This window comes from Pseudorca crassidens, chromosome 5 (assembly GCF_039906515.1).
Source record: "Pseudorca crassidens isolate mPseCra1 chromosome 5, mPseCra1.hap1, whole genome shotgun sequence".
Lineage (NCBI taxonomy): Eukaryota > Metazoa > Chordata > Mammalia > Artiodactyla > Delphinidae > Pseudorca > Pseudorca crassidens.
Genome location: NC_090300.1, coordinates 148,517,144 through 148,534,346, shown reverse-complemented (window position 1 = coordinate 148,534,346; position 17,203 = coordinate 148,517,144). Strand labels below are relative to the sequence as shown.

Here is a 17,203-nt window from a genome sequence, read left to right as displayed (position 1 = left end):
TTCAGACATTGGACAACAGGCTACACAAAACTGTGATAAATGCAAGCCCTATAATTGTCCTTTGCCAGTGAAAGCACTCACCAGACTGCATGACAAGGAGGGGAGCCTAAGAAGAAAACCACAGCCTATTGAGGTGGTGAAACATATGAGAGCTCAGCGAAGCTGAGGCAATTAGAGGTTGTGAAGAGGGGATATGAGGGAAGGCTCTGAAGACAAGAGAGCCACATAAAAAGAGCTCCAAAAATCTGCACTGGGGGGGTCACCTTCATCTGTTGCCAAATTCTAAGCAACACATGAAACTCAATGAGGCAAAGCAAAAATTGAACAATTTCCAATGTTCAACAGAGAGCTGGGAGGCATTTAGAATTTTGACCAGCAAGAGCAAAGAGTTCCAGTTGAACCACCAAGGCAATACATAGAGACGGCAGAGGATTGCACCTAAATAATGGCAGAAAATATTCCAAATTTGATTTAAAAAACTATATACCCACAGATTGAAGAAGCTGAATAAAATGAAAAAATTAAAAGATAAACATAAAAGAAACCACACTAAGGCACCAAAGAGTGGGAGGAGAACCTTAAGCCCAGAAGAAGAAATATAAGAATGATGCTGTACACCTGAAACTAACACAATATTGTAAATCAGCTATACTCCAATAAAAACTTTTAAAAAAAGATATATAAGAATGAGCATAGTTTCTCATCAGAAATTATACAGCCAAAACACAATGGAACAAAAAAATTTACGTGCTGAAAGAAAGACTGTAAACCTAAAATTTTACTCTCAAAAAAACTTCTTTAAAATTAAGGAGAGGGAATTCCCTCGTGGTCCAATGGTTAGGACTCCGCATTTTCACTGCCGAGGGCATGGGTTCAATCCCTGATTGTGGAACCAAGCTGCATAGCACGTCCAAAAAAAAAAAATTAAGGAGAAATAACTTTTTTAGTTAAATATAAGCTGAAAGAGTTTGTCACCAGCAAACTTAAGCAACAAGATATGTTAGAGGACTTTCTTTAGGAGGAATTAAAATGATACCAGGTGAGTAGCCACCAAAATAAAGAAAATATAAATAAAAAAACAAGTAGCAAGACAGTAGAGTCAAACCTAACCATATCAAAGTTACAATAAATGTAAATGGTCAAAACATTCCAATCAAAAGACAAAGACAGGGTAAAAGCAAGACCTAACAATAAGCTGCCTAAAATAAAACCCAGTTTAAATATAAAGGTAAAAATAGGTTAAAAAAAAAAGAATTGAAAAAGATAAGCCACGCACACACTAACCATAAATAAAGACATTTCATAATCATAAAAATGTTAACCTATTAAGAAGACATACCAATACTACATGTATATGCACACAATAACTGACAAAATTAAAAGTAGATATAATACTCCTCTCTCTGTACTTGATAAATCAAGTAGACATGCAATCAATAAGGGAACAGAAGGTCTGAACATTATCATCAATCAATTTGTCCTAACTGAAACTTTTGGAACACTCCAGCCAATAACTGAGTAATACAGAATAATTTCAAGTGAACATGGAAAAGTTTAAAATAATACAAAATATTTTTTCTGAATTAAATTAAAAATCAGGAACAGAGAGTTATCTAGAAAACCCTAAATATTTGTAAATAAAATGCCACATTTCTAAAAGACTCATGGGACAAAGAAGATATCACAAGGAACTTTAGAAAACATCTTGAACTGACTGAAAATGAACATACAAGATAGCAAAATACAAGGATAGTCATAAATTTCCAGTGGCAATATAAAATGATATGGCCAATCTGGAAAATCATTTGGCAGTTTCTAATTAAACTTGCAACCATCACATGACCCAGAAGTTGTACTCCTGGGCATTTGTCCCGGCAATGAAATTTTATGTTCACAGAAAAACGTGTACATGAATGTTCATAGCAGCTTTATTCTTAGTAGCAATACTGGAAGTAATCTAAATGCCTTCAACAAATGAATGGTTGAACAAACTCTGGTACATCCATACAATGAATACTACTCAGCAATACAAAGAAATGAATTATTGATGCATAGAACAACCTGGAAGTACTGAAAGAACATAATGTTTAGGAGAAAAGGGCTAATCCCCAAAGGCTGCATACTATATAATTCCACTTACATAACATTAGCAAAATGACAAAAACTATAGAGATGGAGAACAGATTAGTGGTTTTCAAGGGTCACGGACAGTGGATGGGATGCAGGATGGATGAAAATACAAAAAGGTGGCAAAGGGAGTCCTTTTGGTAATGGAACAATTATGCATCTTAACTGTGGTGTTGACTACATGAATCTACAACTGGGATAAAACTGCACAGAACTCTACACACAAACACAAACAAAAATATGCAGGTTAAAAATACAATGAAAGCTGAATAATGTCTGTGTTCTAGTTAACAGTATGTCAATGTCAATATATCAATGTCAATTCCCTGAATTTGATATTGTACTATACATATGTAACATGTCACCATTGGGGGAAGTAGGTGAAGGATACACAGAATTCCTCATATTATTTTTACACCTTCCTGTGAGTCTATAATTATTTCAAAATGAAAAGTTTAAAAAATACGTGGGATACAGATGAAGCAGTGTTTTGAGGGAAATTTAATAGGTCTAAATACTACTATCAGAAAAGAAAAAAAATCCAAAATCATTTATCTTAGCTTCTACTTTAAGAAAAACACAGGCTTCCCTGGTGGTGCAGTGGTTAAGAATCTGCCTGCCAATGCAGGGGACACAGGTTCGATCCCTGGTCCAGGAAGATCCCACATGCCGCAGAGCAACTAAGCCTGTGCACCACAACTACTGAGCCTGCACTCTAGAGCCCACATAAGCCGCAACTACTGAGCCCACATGCCACAACTACTGAGCCCATGAGCCACAACAACTGAGCCCATGCTCAGTTTATCGCTGATAAATTTGATGTCACTGAACTCGATAACTTAGAAAAATCAGTACCTTACAGAACACAAATTACTAAAACTGACTCAGGACACAAAAATCTGAAAAGCTTAAAAAGCTAAAATCTTAATTAAAAAACTTCTCACAAAGGAAATTTGAGGCCTGGATGAATTCTACCAAAAATTTAAGGAAAAAAATAATACAACTGAAGACAAACTCTTTCAAAAAATAGAGGAAGGAACATTGCCTAATATATTTAATGAGGCCAGCTTTAACCCGTCACAAAACCAGGCAAAGATACTACAAGAAAAGAAAACTGAACAATTTCCCTCATGACCACAGACATAAAAGTCCTTTACAAATATCAGAAGGGACTTCCCTTGTGGCACAGTGGTTAAGAATCTGCCTGCCAGTTCAGGGGACACAGGTTTGATCCCTGGCCCAGGAAGATCTCACATGCCACGGAGCAACTAAGCTGGTGTGCCGCAACTAAGCCGGTGTGCCACAACTACTAAGCCTGCACTTTAGAGCCCATGAGCTGCAACTCCTGAGCCCACGCACCACAACTAGTGAGCCCACACACCGCAACTACTGAAGCCCGCATGCCTAGAGCCTGTGCTCCGCAACAAGAGAAGCCACCACAATGAGAAGCCTGCACACCACAACAAAGAGTAGCCCCTGCTAGCCACAACTAGAGAAAAGCCCACACACAGCAACGAAGACCCAACACAGCCAAAAAGAAAAAAAAGACTGATTAGAAAACTCAAACCAAAAAAAAAAAAAAAGTACCAGCAAATCAAACTCAGAAAAATAGCTAGATATATTTTTCTTTAAAAAAAGACAGTCCATCAGGACCAAGTTGAGTTCAACCTAGGAACGCAAAGTTAGATTAACATTCAAAGTTCAATCAATAAAATTCAAATTTCCTCAAGCTGATAAACGAATCTATGAAAAACCTGTTAACATTACAATTAATGGTGAATGACTGAATGCTTTCCCCCTAAGATAAAAAACAAGACAAAAACATCCTTTCTCACCACTTCTATTTAATATTATACGGGAGGTCCTAGACAGTAAGGTGGGAAAAAGAAATAAAAGGCATACATATTGGAAAGGAGTAAGTAAAACTATCTTTATTTGCAGATGACAAGACCATGGAGAAAAAGATTATTAAAATTAATAAGTGACTTTGGCTAAGTAGAGGATATAAATTCAGAATACAAAAACAATTATATACTAGCTAATAATTAGAAATGAGTATCTTTTAAAACTACCATTTATAATAGTATCCAGAAACACGAAATGTTTGAGGGGATAAATTTAACAAAATACATGCAAGAATTTTATACTGAAAACCCCAAGACTCTGCTGAGAGAAATTAAAGACTTAATAAATGGAGAGATTACAATATGCATTGATTGGAAGATTCAGTATTGCTAAGATGTCAATTCTGTTTGAATTGACCTACAGATTCAATGCAATCTCAATCAAAATGCTAGTAGAATTTTTGGAAGAAGTTAAGAAGCTGATTCTAAAATTAAAAAAAAAAAAGCAAAGACCTAGAATTGTCACAACTATTTGGAAAAATAAGGACAAAGTTGGAGGATTTAGTTTACCTGATTTTGGATATCCAGTAATCAATACAGTGTGATATTAGTATAAACATAGGCTTATAAATGGAACAGAAAAGAGAACCTCAAAATAGGCCCAAGCATTTATGATCAATTGATTTTTGACAAAGGTGCAAAGACATTTCAATGGGGAAAGGATTTCCAAAAACTGTGTCAGAAGAACTGGGTATTTATATACATATATATCATATAAATGAACCTCGATCCTTACCTAACACCATACACAAAAGGTAACCTAAATATAAAAGCTAAATCTGTGGAACTTTTGGAAGAAAAGTAAGAAAAGAATCTTTCTTCTTGGACTTTGGGGTAGAGTAGAATTTCTTAGATACATCAATAAAAAGCAATATACCAATCAAAGGAAAAAATGATAATTTCTATTTCATCAAAATTTTTAAATTCTGCTCTTTGAAAGACACTATTTACAAAATGAAAAGGCAAATAACAGATGGAAAAAAGATTTCTCATACATACATATGAAAAAAGAACTAGTATTCATAGCAAAATATTTCAACAGATACATCATGGAAGACATACAAACAGCTTAGACATACTAAGAGCATATGAAAAAGAAGCTTGTCATCATTAGTCCTCAGGAAAATAATTAAGATCACAATGAGATACTAATATCTATCATTAGCCTTTAGGAAAATAAAAACTATAGTTAGGATGAGATACCAACACACATTTAGTAGAATGGCTAAAACTGAATGACTGACAACAAGAAGTACTGATACAAATGGCAGTAAACTGGAACTGTCATACATGGCCACAAGGAGTGTAAAATCATTCAACAACTTTGGAAAACAGGTAGACCCTTGTAATAGCACTTCCATAGCACTTACCATTCCACCTAGCCACTCTCCACTCCTAGATATTTACACAAGAGAAATGATAACATATTCTCACACTAGGACATGTACACAAGTATCCATAGCAGCTTTATTTATAATAGCCAAAAGCTATAAACAATCAAAATGTCTATCAATAGCAAATAAACAAACATATCTTACAATGGAATGGTACTCAGCTGTAGAGGGAACAAAACACATTCACACAACATGAATGAATCTCAAACGCACAGATGCTGAAAGAAAGAAGCAAGACACAAAAAAGAAGCCAGTAGACACTGTATGATTCCATTTACATGAAATTCTGGAAAAAGTGAATCATATCAACAGTGACAAAAAAAATATCTGAATGGAAAGGGGCACCAGGCCTTTTGGGATGATGTTCTATACCTTGATCGTGGTGGTAGTTACAAGAAATATACACACATCAAGATTTATTAATCTGTATACTTAAAATAGATGCATTTCATTGTATATAAATTATTCAAAGGGGAGGGGGATTCTGCCTTCTATTACAACGTTGTGGTCAGAGCGGGCCAACACCACCAATGAGGCAAGAAGATTTTTTTTAGTTATAAGTTTCAAAAGCTGTATTTCTAACACCATCAAAGCAATGAAGACTAAATGAATTAAAATTCCTCACTAGGAAGAGCCCTTCTAGATAAGCTAAAAATAAGCTGCTAATTCTGAACACTGGCTAAGAATCAGGCTTGGTCCAAGCTAAGGGATTCTATGGGAGGAAAGAAAAACCAGCAGAGCTTTTTTGTAGCCTCAAGGCCTGCAACAGACTGGAAACTAAAGGAGCATCCAACGCAAGGCCTGTTCTCCCCACCAGACAACTGCTGAGTTCTGGGACCATGCAAAAGGCCAGGGGACTGGGCCAGCAAGACAGACTGACGTTTCTCCCCATATCTTCACATGTTTAGGGGACCAAGTCACACTAATGGAAACGGGCCTGCAGTAAGTATCCAATCCATCTCCCCCTCAAATCATTTGCCAGATTTTGCACCCATCAGTGTGTGGCAGGAGCCCAAGATCTTTTAACTGGTTGAACTTTCAGGGCTGAGGAGACAGGGACGTGTAAGCGTTTTGGTCAAGAACCCAGGAAGGCCATTCTCAAGATCAGGGACAAACTAGAGATTTCTAAACAATGGTCTTAGAGTCCATCTCAAGGAGCTTAGAAAAAAAAAAGAGAGAGAGCAGTGTAAACCCAAAGTAAGTTGAAAGAAAGAAATAATGAGCAGAAATCAACAATATTTTTTAAAGCCATGGAGAAAAGTATCCAAGCTAAAAGCTGATTCTTTGAAAAGATCAACAAAATGTATAATAACTCACAGTTAGAATAATCAAGATAATAATATAATGAGGGTATAAATCATCAATAACAAGAATGGCAGAGGAATTATTTCTACAGGTCCTACAGACAATAAAAGAATAATAAGAGACTATCCTGAACTACTTTAGGTAATAAATTCAACTTAGAAGAATTGGTAAAGTTCCTTGAAAGACAACAACTACCAAAGTTCATTCAAAAAAAAAATAGATAACCCGCACAGGGCCATATTGATTATATAAACTGAATTCCTAGTTAAAAACTCTAAGGTCAGAGGACTACACTGGTAAATTCTACCAAACATTTATGAATGAAATAATACTAATTATATACAAACTCTTCCAGAAAACAAGAGAGGAGAGAACACTCCAACTTTATTTTATGAGGCCAATATTATCTTGATAACAAAACCAGACATTATAAGAAAAAAACCTCCAGAACACTATCCCTCATGTAACTAGAAACTAAAATCCTTAAAACCTTCTCAAATTGAATCCAGAAATATTTTAAAAGGAAAAAAATCACAACCAAATGAGGTTTATCCCAAGAATTCAAAGTTGATTTCACATTCATCATTCAATGTAATTTACCATATTGACAGAATAAAGGAGAAAAACCAGATGATCATCTCAATAGGTGCAGAAAAACCTTTGGCAAAATTCAGCACCCACTGATGATAAAAAGTCTAAACAAACCAGGGACGGGAATTCTCTCAACCTAATAAAGGGCACCAACTAAAAACCTACAGCTAACTTCACACCTAAGACTAGCAAGAAGGCAAGGTTGTCCACACTCACCACTGCTATTCAACACGGTGCTGATACCCACAGCATGAATGAATCTCAGAATTATCATGTTGAGTGAAAGAAGCCAGACAGAAAAAGAGTAGGTAGTGTATGATTACATTAATACAAAATACAAACTACTCTAAAATAACAAAAAGTATGTCTGTACTTTCCTGGGACCCAAAGGCAGAACAAGGAATGGACTGTAAATGGACACAAGGAATCTTTTGGGGTGACAGAAATGCTCTGTCTCATGGCTGTACACAACTGTCAAAACTCATCCAACTGTACACCTTAAATGTATGTAGTGTATTTATGTAAATAAATTTTATAAGAAAAAACTGATTAAAATGTTTAAAAACAGGAAGAGAGAAACAAATGGATGAAAAGATGAAAAATTTCAACAGTCTTGGAATCTACAGAAAAGTAGTCAAATTGACATTCTATAATTGAAAAATATAATGTTAAGAACTTATTGGATGTCTTTAAAAGAAAAGCAGCCAGAAATAAAGACACAATTAGAGGAACTCAGACAGGTCCAATAGAAAATATCCAAACTTTTGGATATTTGGATCTAAAACTGAAATTCAGAGAGAAAAAACTATAAAAAAAGAATGAAAACAGTACGAAGCATAAGAATGTGTGGGACATGGTCAAAAAGTCTCACATACATGTAATGAGAGAGTGGAAAAGAATGGGGTAACAGCAGCATTTGAATGAATAATGGCTGAGAATTTTCCAAGTCTTATTAAGGACAATGCATAATTCAAAAAGTCCCATGAACCCCAAGTAGGATAAACAGAAAACACATGCACATGCATGTATACACGCAGAGACACAGGCACGATGACAGAAAATATTAAAATCAGGCAAAGAAAAAAAACACACCTTTTCTTTGAAACAACAGCAAAACAAAAGGCTGACTTTTCAACAAGCACTATAAAAGCCAGAAGACTTAGAGAACATGTTGAAAATGCTGACATATTTAAAATGCTAAAAGAAAACAACTTTCAACGTAGAATTCTATACCCAGTGAAATTAATTTTCAGAAACGAAGGGAACCTAAATGTGTTCTCAGGCAAAGGTCAAGAGAATTTGTCATCAATAGACCTGCACTACAAGAATACTTTTAGTTCTTCAGGCTGAAAGAAGATATTCCCAACTACAAGCATAGAACCACAGGAAGAAATGAAGAATGCCAGAAAGGGTAAATATGTGAACAAATATTTTAAAATATCAACTGCTTAAAACAGAAATAATGTCATGTTGGACTTACACATAGAAGCAGAAATATATGACCATATCAGAGGAATCTGTAATAAGCATGATGTAATTGAAATCTCTTGGGTAACTTTTAATGTAAGAATAAATAAGAATCCAGGAGATTAAAGAATGAAATAAAAAATACCTGATTAATCCAAATGAAGGCAGGAAAGGGGGAATAAAGGAACAAAGAACCGGTGGAACAAAAAGAAAACAAAGAGTAAGATGGTAGAATTAAACCCAACATTTCAAAAATCAAATTAAATGTAAATAGATTAAACACTCCAACTAAAATGAATAAAAATTATTATATTCTATTCAAAACAAGCATAATTTAAAAGTAAGGATGCAGGGACTTCCCTGGTGGTGCAGTGGTTAAGAATCCGCCTGCCAATGCAGGGGACACAGGTTCGATCCCTGGTCAGGGAAGATCCCACATGCCACGGAGCAACTAAGCCTGCGCACCACAACTACTGAGCCTGCGCTCTAGAGCCCATGAGCCACAACTACTGAAGCCCGCACGCCTAGAGCTTGTGCTCTGCAACAAGAGGAGCCACAGCTATGAGAAGCCTGTGCACTGCAAGAAGAGTAGCCCCCACTCACCACAACTAGAGAAAGCCCGTGTGCAGCAACGAAGACCCAACGCCGCCAAAGAAAAATAAATAAAATTTAAAAATAATAATAATTTAAAAAATGAAAGTAAGGATACAGTCCTTACTGTAGGTTGAAAGAATAGAAAAAGCTGTACCACATGAACACGAAGCAACGCAAAGCTCCAGTGGCTTTATTATCATCAGACAAAAATACCTTAAGGCAAAACATAAGAGCAGAGAAAAAGAAGGACACTTCACAATGATAAAAGGGTCAATTCAATGAGAAACGATAAGACCCTAAATTGGTATGCAACTAATATTGTCTGTTTAAAATATACAAAGCAAAAACAGAACTAGAAAGAGGAATAGATAAATCCGCAATCATAGTTGAAGATCCTAACACACCATTACACCAACATTTGTTAAGTAAATTTAGCAAGGTCACTGGATAGAAGGTCAATATGCAAAACCCACCTGCATTTCTATATAGTAACAGCAATATCATCAAAATATTTTTCAGAAATAAATCAAACAAAACCTGTGCAAGACCTCTACACTAAAAACAACAAAACATCATTGGAAAACATTAAAGACAACATACAAGAAGGAATAAACCATATTCTTTGATTTAGAAGACTCAATATTGTAAACATGTCAATTCTCCTCTAAACTGATCTACGGAACCAAAACACGCCCATGAAAATCCTAAGAGGTTTTTTGTAGGAATTGGTGCGCTGATTGTAAAATGATAAAGATAGGCAAAGAACTTAAGAGGAGTGCGGCCAATCTAGACAAACCCAGGTGGAGGACCCCACCAGCCTTTATCAGGATGAGAACGGTGAAGCTACAGTAATCAGTATGGCAGCTCTGACAGATGGAGAAACAGGCCAATGGAACAGAACATAGTCAAGAAACAGACCCACACATGGAAGCTGTGCCCATTATCTATTTATTGCCTCTCAGCCCCAAATCACCCTTCTTTGCTCTGTTTTTGTGATACTAGTGCTGGACCCTAAGAACATTTCTCCACGGCCAGCTGACACAGTCATGGCATTGTCAGGAAAGAGCACTGCAAGAGGAAGGGGTTCTCTTTCAGGTTCCAGGGTTTGTTTGTTTTTTTTCTTGCTCTGTAGCATGAAGGCCAGGGGGCAGTTTCTCCATGAGTACAGCAGGCATCCCTGCAGGTGACTTCCTAGTGTATCACGGGCACCACAGCAGCCAACCCCAGCTTGAAGCACCTCAGTGAATTTCTCCAGTGGGTCACAGCCATGACTTCTCCGGCAATGATGAATCTTAGACTTGTTGGGGAGACCCTCTTCTGAGGCTGTCCCACCCATCTCCAGGTACTTCTCCTCAGCGCCAGAGGTAGCGGCTGCTCCCTACATCTGCTATTCCTGTATTCTTTACAGCAACCTTACTCTTTACCCTGTTTGATAGTTAATCCCTTTTGCTAGTTAACAGTTCTTTATAATAAATGTTCCCTATTCAAATTACTGGTGTAACCACTGTCTCCTGACTGGACCCTGATCCATAAGGGCACTTGATCTTCTGCAAAGGTACCACCTGTAATTTGGCGGGGAAAATAGTCTTTTCAGTAAATGAGACTAGATGAACTGGATATCCACAGAGAAAACGGGAACTTGGACTTATATCTCACACTAGACACAACTGGACTGGACCTAAATGTTAAAGGAATATAATAAAATTTCTAGAGGGAGACACGGAAGAATATCGTCATGGCCTTGGGGTAAACAAATTTTTCTTAAACCAGACACAATAAACATTACTCATAAAAGAAAAGATGGATAACTTGAACTTACTAATAAGAACTTCTATTTATCAAAAGACATCATTAAAAGAGTGAAAAGACAGGCTTCCCACTGGGGGAAGACGTTTGCAATGTATATATTAAACAAAGAATTTTTCTCCAGGATATACAAAAACCACTACAATTTAAAAAAAGAGAGAGAACAAACCAAAAATGGACAGGAGACTTGAGCAAGCACTTCACAAAAGAGGACCTTCAAATGGACAATAGCATAAAGAAGCGGTCAATGTGATTTACCCCAAGAAATACATGTCTGGTCTTTATCCCCATTCTTGGCAAAGAGCTCCTAAAACCCTTGGAATTTCCTGAAGTGAAAGAGGGATAAAGGTATCTTTTGCTATGTTAATGAAATAACTTTTAGAAAGTCCCTAGGTAACCCAAGGATGGGACCTGGTGGCCAGGGGAACCAACCACATGATTAGAGGGCTGGACCTTTCCAGGGAGGGGAGAGGGGCTGGAGATTGAGCTCCACCATCAATGGCAAACGATTTAATCAATTATGCCTGGGTAACGAAGCCTCCATAAAAATCCAAAAGGCTAGGCTTCGGGCTTTGGAGAGCTTCCCGGTCGGTGACCAGGTAGAGCTGAGGGGAAAGCGGTGGGCCCGGAGAGCACAGGAGCTTCGAGACCCTTCCCACGTACCTTACCTTACGAATCTCTTCCATCTGGCAGTTCATCTGTAACCTTTACAATCAACTGGTAACATAAGTAAATGTTTCTCTGAGTTCTGTGAGTCACTCTAGCAAATTAATCAAACCCAAGGAGGTGGGTCATGGGAACCTCCAGTTTACAGCCAGTTGGTCAGCAGCACAGGTAACAACTTGGACTTGTGACTGGCATCTGAAGGGGGACAGGGACGGCCTGGTGAGACTGAGCCCTTGGCCTGTGGAATCTGATGCTGTCTCCAGGTAGATGGTGCCATAGCTGATGTTGAAGAATTGCTTGGTGGTGTGGGAAAAAACACACGTTATCAGTGATCAGGCCAATGGAGACTAAACCACAGTGAGATACCAGCACACAACTCCACAAAGGCAGACGTGAAAAGGACAGAAACCAGCAAGTGTTGCTGAGGGTGCAGAGCAACTGAATTCTCAGGCATCTTTGGACAGGTTGCAAACTGGCTCTACCACTTTGAAAAACTGTCTGGCAATTACCTACTAAAAGTAAACAGACACCAGCCCTATGACACAACAATCCCACTTCTGGATACATATGCAAGAGAAATGTGTGTCTATGTTACCCAAAGAAACCTACAAGAACAGTCAGAGAAGTTTTATTCTCAACAGCCCCAAACTGGAAACCCCAGATGCCCGTCAGTGGTAGAGGAGTTGAATGGAGAGCCACTTTGTGGTGTGTGCACTGCGATCCCACAGAGCCAGGAACAATCCCTTTAAACATCTTTTTGAATTCCTGCTCTGGCACAAACTTTTTAAGAATACCCTCTCTATTGATTTCATTGTTTTTACTTTTTTACTTTTCCCCTTATCACACTAAACACTTTTCAAAAATCACAAAGAAGTTTTTTCCCTACTTAGAGTATCTTATGAGTAAGACAGAGACAGAGCATGTCGCCGCAGCTCTTTTTTAATCAGACATGTACTATTCATTTCCACACACTACAGAGGGCGCTTCCTCCGTCCACTCTGTGGCAGCAGAAGTGGCAGAGGGCGGACAACACCCAGGCTCTCAGACATCTCGGTCGCCGCGCACCAGCCGCCAGGTGCCCGCCCTGCCTGGGCGCCTTCCCCAGGCGGTTCCCTGTCGTCTCACAAGCTAGGCCCCGGCAGATGTACAAGACACTTTTTTCTATTTTACTAGTTAGAAAACAGAAGTGTAGCAATAAAGCTAGGACAGCTATCACCTACTGCCCACCTCCCACGTGCCAGCCCGCACTCCGCAGTCTCCAAGACACAGATGAGACGCCCATCCTCTCCAAGGCCTTCTTCCATCCTTCCAAAGTGCTGGAGCTCCGCATACTTCCCCGGAGCTCCGCATACTTCTCTTGCTCTTCTCTGATGATGTGTGGCTGGCTCTTCATGGTACCGAGGACACATGTGTTCGTGCATCATGCCCCACCCCCAAGTGGATTCCATGCTCCCTGGATTACATGGAAAGACTCTCCCCTGTACTTACATCCTCAGCAGCAGTCAGGACAGGGCTTTTCAGTAAATAACCTGTTGGGCTGAATTTCTAGCATCACATCTCAGAGCCTCAGCCTGGGAAGACCTTCTGGAAGAGACGGGGCTTACGGCTCATCTGATGAAAGCAAGGGCCAGCATATGACACAGGAAAATAACGAGCAACCTTTGCGAGGACCCCGGTTTGCTGCAGTGACACCATTAATTCCAGCGGAGCTCTTGGCCAGTAATGTAGGAGCCAAAAGCCTGATTAGCTCATTGCTGAAATGCTGGCAAACATGCTGGTTCTTGGCCTGGCCCCAAAAGAATGTGATGTGAACATTACACGCCATTAAGCTGACTCAGAGAACAAATGACTAAGTTTCCGATAATCAAGGAGATTTTGGCCTGGCCATTCTTCATCCTGATGCAACCTGAGTGTAATGCATTGAGAGGGATGATTCCAGCCCAGCCCAAAAGAAATGTCACTGATACGGTGTGTGTGTTCTCAGCCAGTCTTGCCTCACGTAAGGGGCGGAGTGAGGAGCGTTTTACTGCCTTTCTAATGCTCCAACAGCCATTCAGAGCCCTCTGGGAACAATCTTCTTCAATACCAGGCTGTAAAACAGGTGATTCTGTTTATAGGCGCTGTGCTATTTAAAGACCAGCCAGCTCATTAGCGTCAAGCGCCACAGCCCTGCACTCCACATAGCAATTCAGATATGGCCCCCAAATGGAGGGAAACCTTCATGTGCCAAGGAAATGAAAGACGTCAGAGGGAACTAAGACGGGCACAGGTCACCTCATCCACGCGTTGGAGATATCGGAAGCTAAGTCTCCAGGCAGGGGTGGCCAGGGCTCTTCCAAGTGACCCGAAGACTAACAATTCCACATCGTTTCCCACACTGTCATTATTCCTTCATTCTGGAGACCATGCCTGTGCGCCTGTGTGTGTGGTTGTGTGTACGTGTTGGCAGGGGAGGGCAGGTGGACCAGGGGGCTGAGACTCCTGTGAGTGTCTCTTATTCAGCGAGAGGTGATGATGGCTTCAGAAAGCAAGCCAAAGTTCAAGGTGCCCTCCCTCCACTCAACTCCAGCAGAGATCTCAACCACACACCCATCTTCCTGTTGGTCACTAGACACCAACCTCAGTGACACCCAGTTTCCGGAAAGAGACACAGGCTTTAAGGGAGTTCAAAGGCACATGCAGTCTGTCATATCGGGGACAGGAAGCCAGGTTTCTGACTTCATTTCTACTAGCAAGGAGCTGGGGACAGGACCCACTTGTCACAGTGACAGTGTTCCCTGCAGGCACTTCTACTCTGAGACAGGAGCTCTAAACCAGCTAAGATTTCTCAGAAACTAGGGAAGAGTAATATTCTATGGTCAATGATGCCTTAAGGCCCTGCAAAATCCTGTCTTTTTAGAAAGATTCAATCACGTTTAACATAATCTAGGTAATAAATTAGAAACTTAATTTTAGGGTTTAAATTTTTTTTTTCCTGATGGTCTGGGAACTGAAAGGGAATTGCAATTAATCAGAATTTCCTACTCCCCAATTCTCATTAGAAGAAACTTTACTGTTCTTTCCATAAAAGGCATGGAACCAGCCCAGAGTTACCAGCCAGGGAGAGGTGCTAAGGCAGAGCTAGGGGCGAGCACAGGGCACACCTCTACACCCCAGGTGCTGCCCCCAACGACGATGACCACCCTGCAGCTGAGAGGCATGCTTCTTCACCTTTGTTCCTCCACTGGCACCCAGAAACCACAAGTGAGCCAGCCAACAGCTCTGCTTCCTGACACCAGGCAGTGAAATGTACATCTCTGTCCAGGGGACCTAACCTGCCAGACGGCTCCAGGACCAGACCCAGGGTCACTCCCTCTCCCTCCTCAGCCACCCAGAGCCCTGCTGCAGAGCACCTGCTGCAGCCAGGCACAGCTTTCCTGTCTCCTCTGTCCTATATCTTCTCACGCAGCTTTTCAGTTGAGAACTTGTCCTACCCACCTTCTCTCCCTCATAAATTACTGGAAGAAAAAACCTCTTAGCATCAGAAAAAAACCATCTATAATACCTTTGGTCTCCCTCTTAGCACTTAGCACAGAGGTCTATACCCCCCTAATACTGCTGGTACTAATAAATGTTGTTGAGTAACTGAACAATCTGGGTTAGAAAGATTTTCCATCACAGAGCAGAATTGCCTGTAGGACTTTTGTCTTTTTTTTTTTTAGAGAAGTAAGCCTTTCTTTCCATATTTCATAAATAAAGCTGGCTCAGTTGGTTGCTTTTGTAGGGTTTTGTCTTGAAAATCAAATTCTGATGTTAATTTCTAAAATTATTTACAATATGAAAGTTGAAATGAATCTGTTTCTTTCCAATGTCAGTCTTTCAGTTGAACCCACTTTCCTGTTAGCATTCACCTAAAAAAAAACAAATAAAGAACTCAGTCTTCTCTTCGACTCAGTGCTTGGTGACAGCTCATCATCTCAGCAGTTCCCTGAGGTCCTTCAGCAAAACCACTGGCGTTTCCACTCAAGCACCACGGTTTCCTATGACACCAGACCAGTGGTTCTCAAACTTTTTGGACTCAGGACCCCTTTCTTTCCTCAAATTATTTCTTAAATGGATTCTGTTCATTGATATTTACTTGAAATAAACACAGAGAGATTTTAAAATTATTTATTCAGTAATTCATTCACAATGAATAATAAGCCCATTACATAACAATGAAAGTAACACTTTTTAATAAAAGTAACTATATTTTCCAAACAAAAATAAATTAGAAGAATTTCTGGAACTCTTTAATGACAGGATTAATAGAAGACAGCTGGATTGCCACACCTGCTTCTGCATTCAATCTGTTGTGAAACGTTGTTTTGGTTAAAGTATGTGAAAAAAGCCCATCCTCACCCAGACATGTGGCTGGAAACAGGAGTATCTGCATAGGTTTATCAGATCACCATGGATATTCTTTGATATGACATCAAAACTCAGCAAGTGGTCATTTCTTAAAGGTTACTTGCAACATGGAATCTGAAAACTCATCAACAAACTTTTATTAACATTAAAACCCATTATCTAGCGATCTTGCACCCTAGACATATATTTCATCCATGCATGGTTGGTGTGACATCATGCATTAGTCATTTTGGAAAATACTGGCTCAGTGAGTTATGCAGATCTTCCTGAATACATTTCAATATATAATGTCAAAAAATCACATTAGTTAACATCACCACTGAGTTCATCAGAAACATCTTTAAGTACTGAGAAGCTGTCAAGCTCACCATAGCAGACACAAGTTTTCAAAATTCTAATTTTTGACTGAAAACTCAAATTTTGTCAGTTGCAACAAACACCAGCAGTTATCTCCTTTGAAGTCACAGGCTCACTTAGTCCAATTTTCAGACGTTGTCTGCCAAAATCACACGTCTGAACAACCACGGTTTGTCTGTCAGTTATTCTTTAAAGTAAAAACCATGTTCCATGAGAAGAGGGGCGAGTTCAGCTCCCCACCCAAAAAAAGCATAAGCACTTGTTTTTCCTCGAAACAACTGCCGTGATTCCATCTGCAGACGTGCATTGTGCAAATTCCCAGTCTGTCTCTCAGAACACTTAAAAGACATGTGCCCAAGGGTCAAGATTTAATTAAATTAATCATTCTTACCGCTTCATCGAGGACATTCTCTTCGCATGCAAGTGGCTCTCTGTGCAGTGGTGGTGCTGAAGGAACTATGAGAGTCTGCCCGACCGCCCCCCCGCGGCCCCCTGGCGCGATGGGGCTCAGGTTCCAGCAGCTTTGCCCGTCATCACTTTTGTGCCATCAGCTCAGGGCTCAGCACTGTGAGAAAGGAAATCATGTTTCTGGATCTTTATGAA

The 17,203-nt window shown here is 39.5% G+C and overlaps 1 protein-coding gene across 18 annotated transcripts in view; it reads right to left on the bottom strand.

The window, feature by feature from the left end:
- PCBP3 (poly(rC) binding protein 3) overlaps window positions 1–17,203 on the bottom strand; it is a 212,307-nt gene that overhangs the window by 162,157 nt on the left and 32,947 nt on the right. For 4 of the 18 annotated variants that reach the window (XM_067739709.1, XM_067739710.1, XM_067739712.1 and 1 more), the window contains exon 1: window positions 13,343–13,593. The exons of 2 other annotated variants lie outside the window; for them this stretch is intronic. The gene's annotated coding sequence lies outside the window, so the exon portion shown is untranslated. Of the gene's footprint in view, window positions 1–13,342; window positions 13,595–17,203 lie in introns of those variants that run through there. 12 more of the 18 variants (XM_067739698.1, XM_067739696.1, XM_067739700.1 and 9 more) reach the window with 6 other exon arrangements.